Raw genomic sequence first — 13,029 nt, 5'->3', positions numbered from 1 at the left:
CAGCATCCACCGCATGCTGTCCCTCTCCCCATTCATTGGGAAAACGCGCCGTGGATGCTGGGTGTGACACGGTGGGGTAACCCCGCCTTCAACCCAGAAGCCACCACGGGGACCCCAGCGCTGAGTCACGCCTCAATAAACGGGACGTCAGCGGGGGTTCACGTGCTGCCTGTGAGCGGCCAGTGATAGCGCCGCTCACTGACAGAGGAAGGTAATTATAAAGAAGTTGCTTTTCATTATAAAAACGCTTTGGCATATTTTAAATATTAGTGTACAACCCCTTAAAAGCGCACCTCAGCATAAATCTACCATTAGGTGTAAGAGGACAATGCTGCCAGTTCCCTTTCATCTTGTTTCTGCCGGACATAACGTTTCACAATTACGCTACTTGGAGTCTATTCCTTTGAAAAGGCGAGGTGGCAACAGAATACACAGATTGAAGGAGAGGCAGGCATATGGCCTCAATCCAGAGTATGAACTGTCTTATTGATTAACATATTCCTTTGTTTCCTCTGTGTTATTTAACCAGTGGATTAGCGATATCTGTTGACATAATTTTACTGTTAAATACATACAGTACAGACCAAAAGTTTGGATACACCTCATTTAAAGATTTTTCTGTATTTTCATGACTATGAAAATTGTACATTCACACTGAAGGCATCAAAACTATGAATTAACACATGTGGAATTATATACTTAACAAAAAAGTGTGAAACAACTGAAAATATGTCTTATATTCTAGGTTCTTCAAAGTAGCCACTTTTTGCTTTGATGACTGCTTTGCACACTCTTGGCATTCTCTTGATGAGCTTCAAGTGGTAGTCACCGGAAATGGTCTTCCAACAATCTTGAAGGAGTTCCCAGAGATGCTTAGCACTTGTTGGCCCTTTTGCCTTCACTCTGCGGTCCAGCTCACTCCAAACCATCTTGATTGGGTTCAGGTCTGGTGACTGTGGAGGCCAGGTCATCTGGCGTAGCACCCCTTCACTCTCCTTATTGGTCAAATAGCCCTTACACAGCCTGGAGGTGTGTTTGGGGTCATTATCCTGTTGAAAAATAAATGATGGTCCAACTAAACGCAAACTGGATGGAATAGCATGCCCCTGCAAGATGCTGTGGTAGCCATGCTGGTTCAGTATGCCTTCAATTTTGAATAAATCCCCAACAGTGTCACCAACAAAGCACCCCCACACCATCACACCTCCTCCTCCATAATTCACGGTGGGAACCAGGCATGTAGAGTCCATCCGTTCACCTTTTCTGCGTCGCACAAAGACACAGTGGTTGGAACCTAAGATCTCAAATTGCACTCATCAGACCAAAGCACAGATTTCCACTGGTCTAATGTCCATTCCTTGAGTTCTTTAGCCCAAACAAGTCTCTTCTGCTTGTTGCCTGTCCTTAGCAGTGGTTTCCTAGCAGCTATTTTACCATGAAGGCCTGCTGCACAAAGTCTCCTCTTAACAGTTGTTGAAGAGATGTGTCTGCTGCTAGAACTCTGTATGGCATTGACCTGGTCTCTAATCTGAGCTGCTGTTAACCTGCGATTTCTGAGGCTGGTGACTCGGATAAACTTATCCTCAGAAGCAGAGGTGACTCTTGGTCTTCGTTTCCTGGGCGGTCCTCATGTGAGCCAGTTTCTTTGTAGCGCTTGATGGTTTTTGCCACTGCACTTGGGGACACTTTCAAAGTTTGCCCAATTTTTCGAACAGACTGACCTTCATTTCTTAAAGTAATGATGGCCACTTGTTTTTCTTTACTTAGCTGCTTTTTTCTTGCCATAATACAAATTCTAACAGTCTATTCAGTTGGACTATCAGCTGTGTATCCTCCAGACTTCTGCACAACACAACTGATGGTCCCAACCCCTTTTATAAGGCAAGAAATACCACTTATTAAACTTGACAGGGCACACCTGTGAAGTGAAAACCATTTCCGGTGACCACCTCTTGAAGCTCATCAAGAGAATGCCAAGAGTGTGCAAAGCAGTCATCAAAGCAAAAGGTGGGTACTTTGAAGAACCTAGAATATAAGACATATTTTCAGTTGTTTCACACTTTTTTGTTAAGTATATAATTCCACATGTGTTAATTCATAGTTTTGATGCCTTCAGTGTGAATGTACAATTTTCAAAGTCATGAAAATACAGAAAAATCTTTAAATGGGAAGGTGTGTCCAAACTTTTGGTCTGTACTGTATATATAATGTATATATATATTATTTTTTCACCCTTACTAATAAGTGTTTCATTACTATACAGAGGAAGATTCTGAGGGAGATGATGCTTCACCTATAGGTATGTACTGCACAATACCATTCCATGTTTCTTAACCCTGTCTCGTGTAAATCAGCCTTAAACTTCCTGACAGCCCCATTTTTCAAGTCTGATACGTCACTTTCTGCGGTAATAACTTTAAAATGCTTCTGTCAGTGATTCTGAGATTGTGATTTTGTTGTTGTAAAACATTTTACCTGTTACTACCTTTAAATTCAGATCTGTTGTTTTGTCTTTATTCATGAAAATTTTCCAAATTTTCTGAAAATTTTGAAAAATGTGCAATCTTTAAACTTGTATACCCTTAATGACATGTATATAGTGTAAGATGGCTGACGGACAGGTCCTTGAGGGGAAATATGTATCATCGAGGTTGGTAGCTTCGGTGATGTAAACCCGAGAAAGCATGCTCCAGCACTTATACTGCTGACAGGGTTAATAGGGCGTATCAGGCCGGTTTTAAGAGCAGTCATAAAAAATGGGTGGGAATGGCTGCCCACATATCCCCACCTCTGGAGCGTGGTTTGGTAAATAAAATAGAGACCAAATGTCTCATTCAGTGTCTGTGTCTGGAGACCTGTGGATCTCCAAGGCGTTAGTCTGTACTAAGGTTTGGACACTGACCTGAGCAGGCGAACCTGCAACATTGTGTGGACATTTTACTTTGTGCTTCCACTTTGTGCCGGAAAAGGATGTTTTTGTTTATGCTGTCTGAATAAACCAGTTTGGATTTCAATGAAAATGCTTCCTGTGTCTACCTCAACCGCAGACGAGTGAGTATTAAACCCTACAATTGGTGCTAGAAGCACAGTCACAAATCCCAAGGGGCAGTGTGACTGCTACAGGAAACCGTTTATGTCTTGGGTGAAGGCCGTCAGCCAGTAGGGGACGTCTGGCATCATGGAGGAGCTGATAAAGCAACTGGTGCAGGTTAATCTCCGGCAGCATCAACAGCAGCAGTGGCAGCAGCAGCAGTACAAACAGCAGATAAACCTCCTAGCCGAGTTAATCCATGGCAGTTCAATCGCCCCACCCCCAAGTCCAAGTGATGACTCACTTGCCAGGAAGACGTTAAGAAGAGCCTTACAAAAGATGATCCCGGGTGATGAGGACGAGGCATTTCTGACAATTTTTGAGAGGGTGGCGGAGCGAGAGATATTGCCTCCAGAGCAGTGGGCGGAGGTTCTGGCACCATATTTAACAGGGAAACAGCAGAAGGCCTATTATAACTTGGCCTTGCAAGATGCAAAAGAGTACACCAAGTTGAAGACTGAGATTTTGGCGTGCTTAGGAGTGACTCTGACTGACATGATGCGGGTGTACCACTGGGCCTATTGCAGTGACAAACCTTCCCGGTCCCAAATGTTTTACCTCCTACACTTGGTCCAAAAGTGGTTGCAACCGGAATCTTCCTCTCCAGCACAGATAGTGGCGAGGATTGTGATGGACAGGTTCATACACTCCCTTCCAAGGCTGGTGCCATCCTGGGTTGCCCAGGGAGATCCCCATAATGCCAATGACCTTGTGAGGTTGGTAGAAAGCTACCAGGCGGTCGAGAGTGCTTTGGGGAAGTAAGGGGTGGCAGCATCTCCATACTGTGGTTCCCAACATGGGGGATGGACACCCAAAAGAGGGGAACTAGAACCACATCTGGGGGGCATCCTAGAGTTCAGGAGGGGTCTGAGTTGCTACCAAAGGCCCCATCCAATAACTTAATTTGTTGGCGATGTCACACCCCGGGTCTAATAGTGGCCTGTTGCCCTATGACCAACGAGCCAGTAGACTGCAGCACAGGACGGCGCTACTTTGCATATCCTGCCTGCAGTGCTGTCCCTCCACGAGGCGTGGGACCGCAGGCATGCCCCGTGTCAGTGAATGGAGCGCAAATGACTGGTCTGTTCGATTCTGGGAGTTTGGTAACCCTAGTGAGGGTCATAATTCCTCATCGTCTGATTCTGCAGAAAAAAGTGGACATCTGCTGTATCCATCGAGACGCTAAGGACTACCCTGTGGTCCTGGTGGTGGGCGTAGTCAAGGACCTGTTGCACCTTGTTATAATAGGGCAGGACTTTGCCTTGTTTTGGGACTTGTGGGAGAAAGGGAGGAAGCCGGGTTGTCCAGACCACAACCAGGTCGCTCCTAAAGAAACCTCGTCGCAGGCCGCAACCGACAGTTTTCCCTTTCATGTGCTTGTTGGGGGTGAGGATGAAGCAGCATCCCTGAGCTGGAGGTGGGGAAACTTTGGAATCGCCCAGCTCAGGGACTGAACTCTAAAAGGTGTGTTTAATAATGTCACTGTTCTGAATGGTGTTGCTCAAGAGTCTATGGCTGATACCTGATATCCGTACTTTGCTGGAATTGGGGAGTTACTATGTCAGGTCACGAAGCTCAGAAGAGAGGTAATCGATCAGTTACTAGTGCCAGGGCCGTACAGACGCAGGGTGTTAGATATGGCCAATGCACATGTCTTAGGTGGTCATCTGGAGGTAGAAAAAGCCCAGGAAAGAATCTTCCAGAGGGTCTACTGGCCCAGTTGTCACCGAGAGATTGTGAATTACTGTAGGTCCTGTCACACCTATCAGTTGACCTCCCCTGTGGCTCACTTCCGTAGCCCTTTAGTGCCACTACCTGTCATTGAGGTCCGCATCACCATGGATCTAGTGGGACCCCTGGTCAAGTCCGCCAGAGCACATCAGTATATCTTGGTGGTACTGGACAACGCTACCTGTTACCCGGAGGCTGTACCACCACAAAACTCCTCTGCCAAGTGCATAGTCCAGGAGCTAGTCCACATCTTTTCTAGAATGGGGTTGCCTAAGGAGATCCTAACGGACCAAGGGACCCCATTTATGTCAAGGGGGATGAGGGAGTTGTGAAAAATCCTGCAAATCACACAACTCAGGACCTCAGTCTACCACCCCCAGACAGACGGCTTAGTGAAGAGGTTTAATAAAACCTTGAAGGCCATGTTGAAGAAGGTCGTAGAGAAAGACGGCCGGGGCTGGGACTGTCTACTGCCGTACCTTCTGTTTTCTATTAGAGAAGTCCCACAGGCCTCTACTGGCTTCTCCCCATTTGAGCTGTTATATAGCTGACAGCCCCTTGGACTCCTGGATGTAGCAAAGGAGACTTGGGAGGCGGGGTCTACACCCTACAGGAATGTAATCGAACATGTGGCCCAGATGCAAGAGAGGATTGCTGAGGCGATGCCTATTGTGAAAGAACACCTCCTCAAAGCACAAGAGGCACAGTCAAGTGTGTACTAAAGATCGGCGAGGGTGAGACACTTCCACCTTGGAAATTGGGTACTAGTGCCTACGGTGGAGAGCAAATTCCTGACCAAGTGGCAGGGCCCCTATGAAGTTCTTGAAAAGCTTGGCAATGTCAACTATAGAGTCCACTAACCAGGGAAAAGGAAGCCCTACCAGGTGTACCACGTCAACCTGATCAAGCCATGGCGACATAGGGAGTTTGTGGAAGCTCCTGTTTGGTGGCGAAGACCAAAGCCCACGTGGAGGAAGTCAAGCTGGCAGAGTCGCTGTCACATGCCCAGAAGCCACAGTGCCGAGAGTTGCTACAGCGGAACTGAGACCTGTTCTCAGAACTACCAGGGTGTATTCGGATCATAGAGCATGAGTTTCTTCCGGGTCATCATGTCTAAGTAAATATGAAGCCGTATAGGATTCCCAAAGCCCACCGAGAGGTGATTGCAAAAGAGGTGAAGCGGATGCTGAGCATGGGAGTCATTGAGGAGTCCAGGAGTGGCTGGTCCAGTCCCATAGTCTTAGTGCCAAAACCAGATAGAGAATGGCAGTTTTGCAATGACTATAGGAAACTCAACAAAGTCTTGAAGTTTGACACCTACCCAATGCCCAGTGTAGATGCACTGTTTGAAAGGTTGGGGCCAGCCAGGTATATTATCACCCTTGACCTCGCTAAAGGAATTGGCAAATACCCATGTCCCAAGATGCCAAGGAGAAGACGGTCTTCTCAACGCCAGATGGTTGATTCTAGTACACAAGGATGTCGTTTGGGTTGCAAGAAGCCCTGGCTACCTTCCAGAGGACCATGGACTTGATTCTAGCTCCCCACAAGAAGTATGCAGCAGCCTACTTGGATGACATCGTGATCTATAGCCAGGATTGGGGAAGCCATCTGAGCAAAGTCCAGGCGATACTTGATTCTTTAAAGAAGGCAGGGTTTTCTATAAACCTGAAGAAATGTGCCATGGGCATTGAAGAAACCAAATACTTGGGTTATGTCGTAGGGAGAGGTGAAATAAAGCCGCAAATAAAGTCGACGTGATCAAGAAGAGTTGGCCACTACCCCTCTCAGGGAAACAGGTCAAAGCGTTCCTAGGCATCGTGGGCTATTACCGCCGGTTCATCCCTAATTTCGTCATGATAGCGGCCCCTTTGACAGACCTCCTTACAGGGACAAAGTCGGTTATAGCTAAGTAATCTCCAGAAGCTGAGACTGCCTTCGCGGAACTGAAGGTAGCTCTGTGTAAACAGACAGTTATGGTGGCACCGGATTTCTCAAATAAGTTTGTGGTCCAGACAGACATGTCAGATGTCGGGCTGGGTGCTGTCCTATCACAAGAAGTGAACGGGGAAGAGCATCCCATAATGTATTTAAGTCAGAATGTGACATCCTGTGGGAAGAATTACTCCATAGTGGAAAAGGCCATCAAGTGGGTGTTGGACACTTCAAGATACTACCTCTTAGGCAGGAAGTTCAGGCTAGTGTCAGACCATGCCCCACTAAGGTGGATGAGGGACAAGAAGGGGAACGATGCCGGAGTGACCAGATGGTCCCTAGCCCTTCAGGATTTTAGCTTCCATGCAGAGCATAGGCCCGGGAAACTGCATGGCAATGCTGACGCTCTGTCGAGGGTCCACTGCTTGATAGCGTGTCGGGGTGGAGACGCTGCACTGTATGCCCCCTCTACTCCAGACTCATACACAGGTTTATAGACTATTCTATACCCGCCTATATTGGTTTATTATTATGGAATAGTTTATACGTCAGGAGCTATTTCCATCATTGCCCCTCTCTTGCATCCTGTGGTTCTTTTGCACAATATTTATTTACACCCTGATAGAGGTAGTACATATGTTTTCCCCATATCTAATACATATAGTCTGTATTGATATACACCTGGTTTCTTATTGTTTTATTTATATGTGTATTATATATATATATATATATATATATATATATATATATATATATACATACATACACACATATACATAATGGGTATGGAAAGTATTCAGACCCCTTCAAATTTTTCGCTCTTTGTTTCATTGCAGTCATTTGGTAAATTCTAAAAAGTTCATTTTTTTTTCTCATTAAAGTACACTCTGCACCCCATCTTGACTGAAAAAAAAAAACAAATGTAGAAATTTTTGCAAATGTATTAAAAAAGAAAAACTGAAATATCACATTATCATATGTATTCAGACCCTTTGCTCAGACACTCATATTTAAGTCAAATGCTTTCCATTTCCTTGTGATCCTCCTTGAGATGGTTCTACTCCTTCATTGGAGTCCAGCTGTGTTTAATTAAACTGATAGGACTTGATTTGAAAAGGCACACACCTGTCTGTATAAGACCTCACAGCTCACAATGCATGTCAGACCAAATGAAAACCATGAGCTCAAAGAAACTGCCCAAGGAGCTCAGAGACAGAATTGTGGCAAGGCACAGATCTGGCCAAGGTTACAAAATAATTTCTGCATTACTCAAGGTTCCTAAGAGCACAGTGGCTCTTAAATGGAAGAAGTTTGGGACCACCAGAAGTCTTCCTAGACCTGGCCATCCAGTCAAACAGAGCAATCGTGGGAGAAGAGCCATGGTGAGAGAGGTAAAGAAGAACCCCAAAATCACTGTGACTGAGCTCCAGAGATGCAGTAGGGAGATGGGAGAAAGTTTCACAAAGTCATCTATCACTGCAGCCCTCCACCAGTCAGGCCTTTATGGCAGAGTGGCCCGACGGAATCCTCTCCTCAGTGCAAGACAAATGAAAGTCCGCATAGAGTTTGCTCAAAAACACATGAAGGACTCCCAGACTATGAGAAATAAGATTCTCTGGTCTGATGAGATGAAGATAGATCTTTTTGATGATAATTCTAAGCGGTATGTGTGGAGAAAACCAGGCACTGCTCATCATCTACCCAATACAATCCCAACAGTGAAACATGGTGGTGGCAGCATCATGCTATGGGGGTGTTTTTCAGCTGCAGGGACATGACGACTGGTTGCAATTGAAGGAAAAATGAATGCGGCCAAGTACAGAGATATCCTGGGTGAAAACCTCTTCCAGAGTGCTCTGGACCTCAGACTTGGCCGAAGGTTCACCTTCGAACAAGACAATGACCCTAAGCACACAGCTATAATGACAAAGGAGTGGCTTCACAACAACTCTGTGACCATTCTTGACTGGTCCAGCCAGAGCCCTGACCTAAACCTAATTGAGCATCTCTGGAGAGACCTGAAAATGGCTGTCCACCAACGTTCACCATCCAACCTGTCGGAACTGGACAGGAACTGCAAGGAAGAATGGCAGAGGATCCTCAAATCCAGGTGTGAAAAACTTGTTGCTTCATACCCAAGAAGACTCATGGCTGTACTAGTTTAAAAGGGTGCTTCTACTCAATACTGAGCAAAGGGGCTGAATATTTATGACCATGTGATATTTCAGTTTTTCTTTTTTAATAAATTTGCAAAAATTTCTAGATTTCTGTTTTTTTTCCAGTCAAGATAGGATGCAGAGTGTACTTTAATGAGAAAAAAATGAACTTTTTAGAATTTATCAAATGGCTGCAATGAAACAAAGAGTGAAAAATTTAAAGGGGTCTGAAAACTTTCCATTCCCACTGTATGTATATATATGTATTCTAGTGGCAATGGTATATATTCCATTGATTTGTACTGTACATTTGCATGTGGGAAACACATGTTGTTCAGCGCTTTCTCCTGGTTGCTTTGTTCCCACCCCTATTCGTATTTTAGCTTGATCCATTAAAATTTGTTATATTTTAGCATACTCTGGTCTTCTTTTTGTTTCTATATCATTGGTTTTCTGTGTTTTAGTTACCGATTGATCTATACAGTCCTTTTTAAACATGCATCCTGACTAGGTAGTGTATGTATGTATGTATATATATACATATATACATACATATGCATGCATACATACATACACACACACACAGTGTTATGCTTAATGCATTTCCTTCTCAGAACTGATTATTCTTCTTCTAATCTTCATGTGTATCGTGATTTTCGAATTTTGAGCTTTTTTGCTTATTGATAGCCAAGCCCGCCAGCTTTGGGCAGAGGAGGGTATGTAAGATGGCCACCGGACAGGTCCTCGAGGTTGTTAGCTTCGGTGATGTAAACCCAGAAAAGCATGCTCCAGCACATATAGTACTGAAAGGGTTAATAGGTCGTATGAGGGCCGCTTTTACGAGCAGTCATAAGAGATTGGTGGGAATGGCTGCTCACATATCCCCACCCCGGGGGCGTGGTTTGGTAAATAAAATGGAGACCAATTGTGTCATTCTGTGTCTGGAGATGTGTGGATCTCCAGGATGCTGGTCTGTGCTAAAGACCTAAGGATTGGAAACTGACCTGAGCGGGCGAACCCGCAACATTGTATGGACATTTTACTTTGTATTTCCACTTTGTGCCGGAAAAGGGTGTTTTTGTTTTGCTACCTGAGCAGTTTATGCTGTCTGAATAAACTAGCCTGGATTTCAATGAAAATGCTTCCTGTGCCTACCTCAGCCGCAGCCGAGTGAGTACCAAACCGTACAGTAGCTATACAATATTAGGGTCTGCTATACAAGGAGTAATGCTGCATTCAGGAGAAATTGCGTAATAAATTGTGCAGTCTAAAAATTAGGGCTGAAGTAACATTTTAGCTGAATGGAATTTGGCTAAATGGAATTATTAATTTTTTTTCTTCTATTTTCATTAATGCAAAGCACCTCAAGGAATAGCAAACTTCTTGTATGCTTTGAAACCTCCATTCTTTAAATTGGGGTGATTTTTAGGGGGTTACAATAAAAGGCCCTTCAAAGTCACTTCAAAAGTGAATAGGTCCATAAAAATGCAGTTTATTTTAAATTTCCTTGGAAATATGAAAAATTGCTGCTAAAATTGTAACTCCTTCATGACCTTTGACATACCTATACGTCCTGATCGGGAAGGGATTCCCGACCACTGACATACAGTAACATCATGACGATTGTGCGGGGCCCAGGGGCTGTGCCCTCACCATCATCGTCAGGAGCTTGGCTTAAGTGATAGCAGAGCCTCGGCTGTCACTGTCAGGAGCATTGCCCTCACCATTCCCAGCTTTTTAACCCCTTAAATGTCGTTATCCATAGAAATAACAGCATTTAGAAGGCTTGAGGAGGGAGAGGGCTCCCTCTCTTACGTGATCTGCATCAGGTGCCATCATACACTGGGAGAACCCCTAAGGTGCCATAACAGCCTGAGGACCCCATTTTACAAAGTACACCTCTCAGTGAACTCTTCTAGGTGTGCAATGATCATATTAACACCATGGGTGTGTCACAGAATTTTATACCATTGGGCAGTGAAGAAAAAATAATTACATTTTTATCTCAAATATTTTGTTTTAGCCCCAGATTTTACATTTTAAATGGGGTTAATGGATAAAACTGGCCCCTAAAATGTGGCCCACAATTTCTGCTGAATGTGGCAATACCTCATATGTGGCTGTACAGTACTGCTTAGCCACACGGCGACACTCGGGAAGGACGGAGCGCTTTTTGACTGCTGGAGTATAGGTTTTCCTAGAATAGTTTGCGGACTCCATATACAGAGACCCTAAATGCTAAAAGAGCAGAATACCCGCACTCAAGTGACCCCATTTTGTAAGTTATACCCCTGACAAACATGTGGATGGTAAATCTGATGTAGGCACACACTGGAACTCTGGAGGGCGGGGGTGGGGTGGGAAAGGGGGGCTAGCATTAAAATTTCGGAGCACAGAATTTGCTATATTTCTTTTGGGGGCGAGGAGTTATTTCACTTTTCCAGTGCCCTTGTGCTATCAGTAACGTGGAAGCACCCTATATTTACATTGACAGATGAAACCAGGGGAGGAGTCCTGAGGAGATAATTTGCATATTCCCACTGCATTTTGGGATAAGTGAAGAGTCTCCGCGAGCTCAAAGAACACTGGATTTTGGCCGTTGGAGCTGAAAGGAGGATATCGGTAAACCGAATTTTGGAGCGTTTTTCACTGTTTTCATAACACATTAACAATAAGAACATGGAAGAGTCCAGGAGCCATTTGGTGAGCTGCATATCCTGATACATCTTCACATACTTGCCAGGGAAAAGCCAAACTTCACATGCCAGAAATGCAAGCTTGTGTCCCTGTTGGAGGAAAAGTTGCAAAATCTAGAAGAGAGGTTAACTACCTTGAAAATCATTAAGGAAGGTGAAGAGTTCTTAAGACAGAGGAGAATTATCTCTTCATGATACAGGAAGAGAAGAAATTCGAACTGCACCTGATGAAACAGAGGAATGGAAGCATGTGACCCAGAGAAGCAGGAGTATCGAGAGGCAGTCAGCACCCATACTGCTCAGGAACCAGTACCAGGCTCTCACACAGGAGAACCATGAAGAAATACAGCAAGATAAGACTTTGCCCACAATGAATAAACTTGTAAGCCCTCAGAATCCTCCTGGATAGAGAAAGAAAATGTTGTGAAGAAAAAACGGAGAGTGGTGGTCATGGGGGATTCCCTGTTGAGAGGAACAGAGGCCGCTATCTGCAGACCAGACATAACCTCAAGAGAAATGTGCTGTCTTCCAGGAGCAAAAATTAAAGATGTGTCTGACTGGATACCAAGACTTTTCAGACCTACAAATCACTACCCATTCCTGCTAATACATGTGGGAACAAATGACCCTGCAAGAAAGGACCTGGAAACCATCTGCAGTGACTTTGAAGACTTAGGCAAGAAAGTGAAAGAATTGGGAGCGCAGGTGGTCTTCTCATCCATCCTCCCAGTGGATGGCCATGGAGCAATGAGGTGGAATAAGATTCTAAAGGTAAACAACTGGCTAGTTCGATGGTGCTGTCAACAAGGATTTGGATTTCTGAATCATGGAATAAATTACCTATATGATGGACTACTTGCTAGAGATGGGATGCCCCTTACGAAGACTGGAAAACATGTATTTGGAAGTCGCCTTGCTACACTCATCAAGAGAGCTTTAATCTAGAACAATATGGGAAGGGAAGCAAAAGGCCAGAAAAAGCCATACAGCTGACAAATACTATTGAGATCTCTGCTATTGGAAGTGGAAAGGAAGAACAAAGACAAAAAAATCTAAGTAATAAAAATATGGGATGAAGAGAAACCAATCACAAACTAAAATGTTTTTATACAAATGCACAAAGCATGGGCAAGAAACAAGGAGAATTGGAACTACTAACGCAGGAAAAGAAATATGATGTCACTGGAATCACTGAAACTTGGTGGGACGATACACATGATTGGAATGCAAGGCTAAAAGGATACAACTTATTTGCAAGAAGCAGACTTGATAAACGAGGAGGAGGTGTTGCATTGTATGTTAGAAAAGCGTATATCTGCAGAGAGATTGAAGCAGAGACTTCGAGTTCTGTGGAAAGTGTTTGGGTCAGAATACAAGGAGAGAACAACGGAAAGGACACCATTGTAGGCATTTACTACAG

Source organism: Phyllobates terribilis, unplaced genomic scaffold (assembly GCF_046119375.1).
Source record: "Phyllobates terribilis strain yellow unplaced genomic scaffold, ASM4611937v1 Scaffold_526__1_contigs__length_1210158, whole genome shotgun sequence".
NCBI classification, from domain to species: domain Eukaryota; kingdom Metazoa; phylum Chordata; class Amphibia; order Anura; family Dendrobatidae; genus Phyllobates; species Phyllobates terribilis.
Note: the sequence above shows the minus strand (reverse complement) of the source record.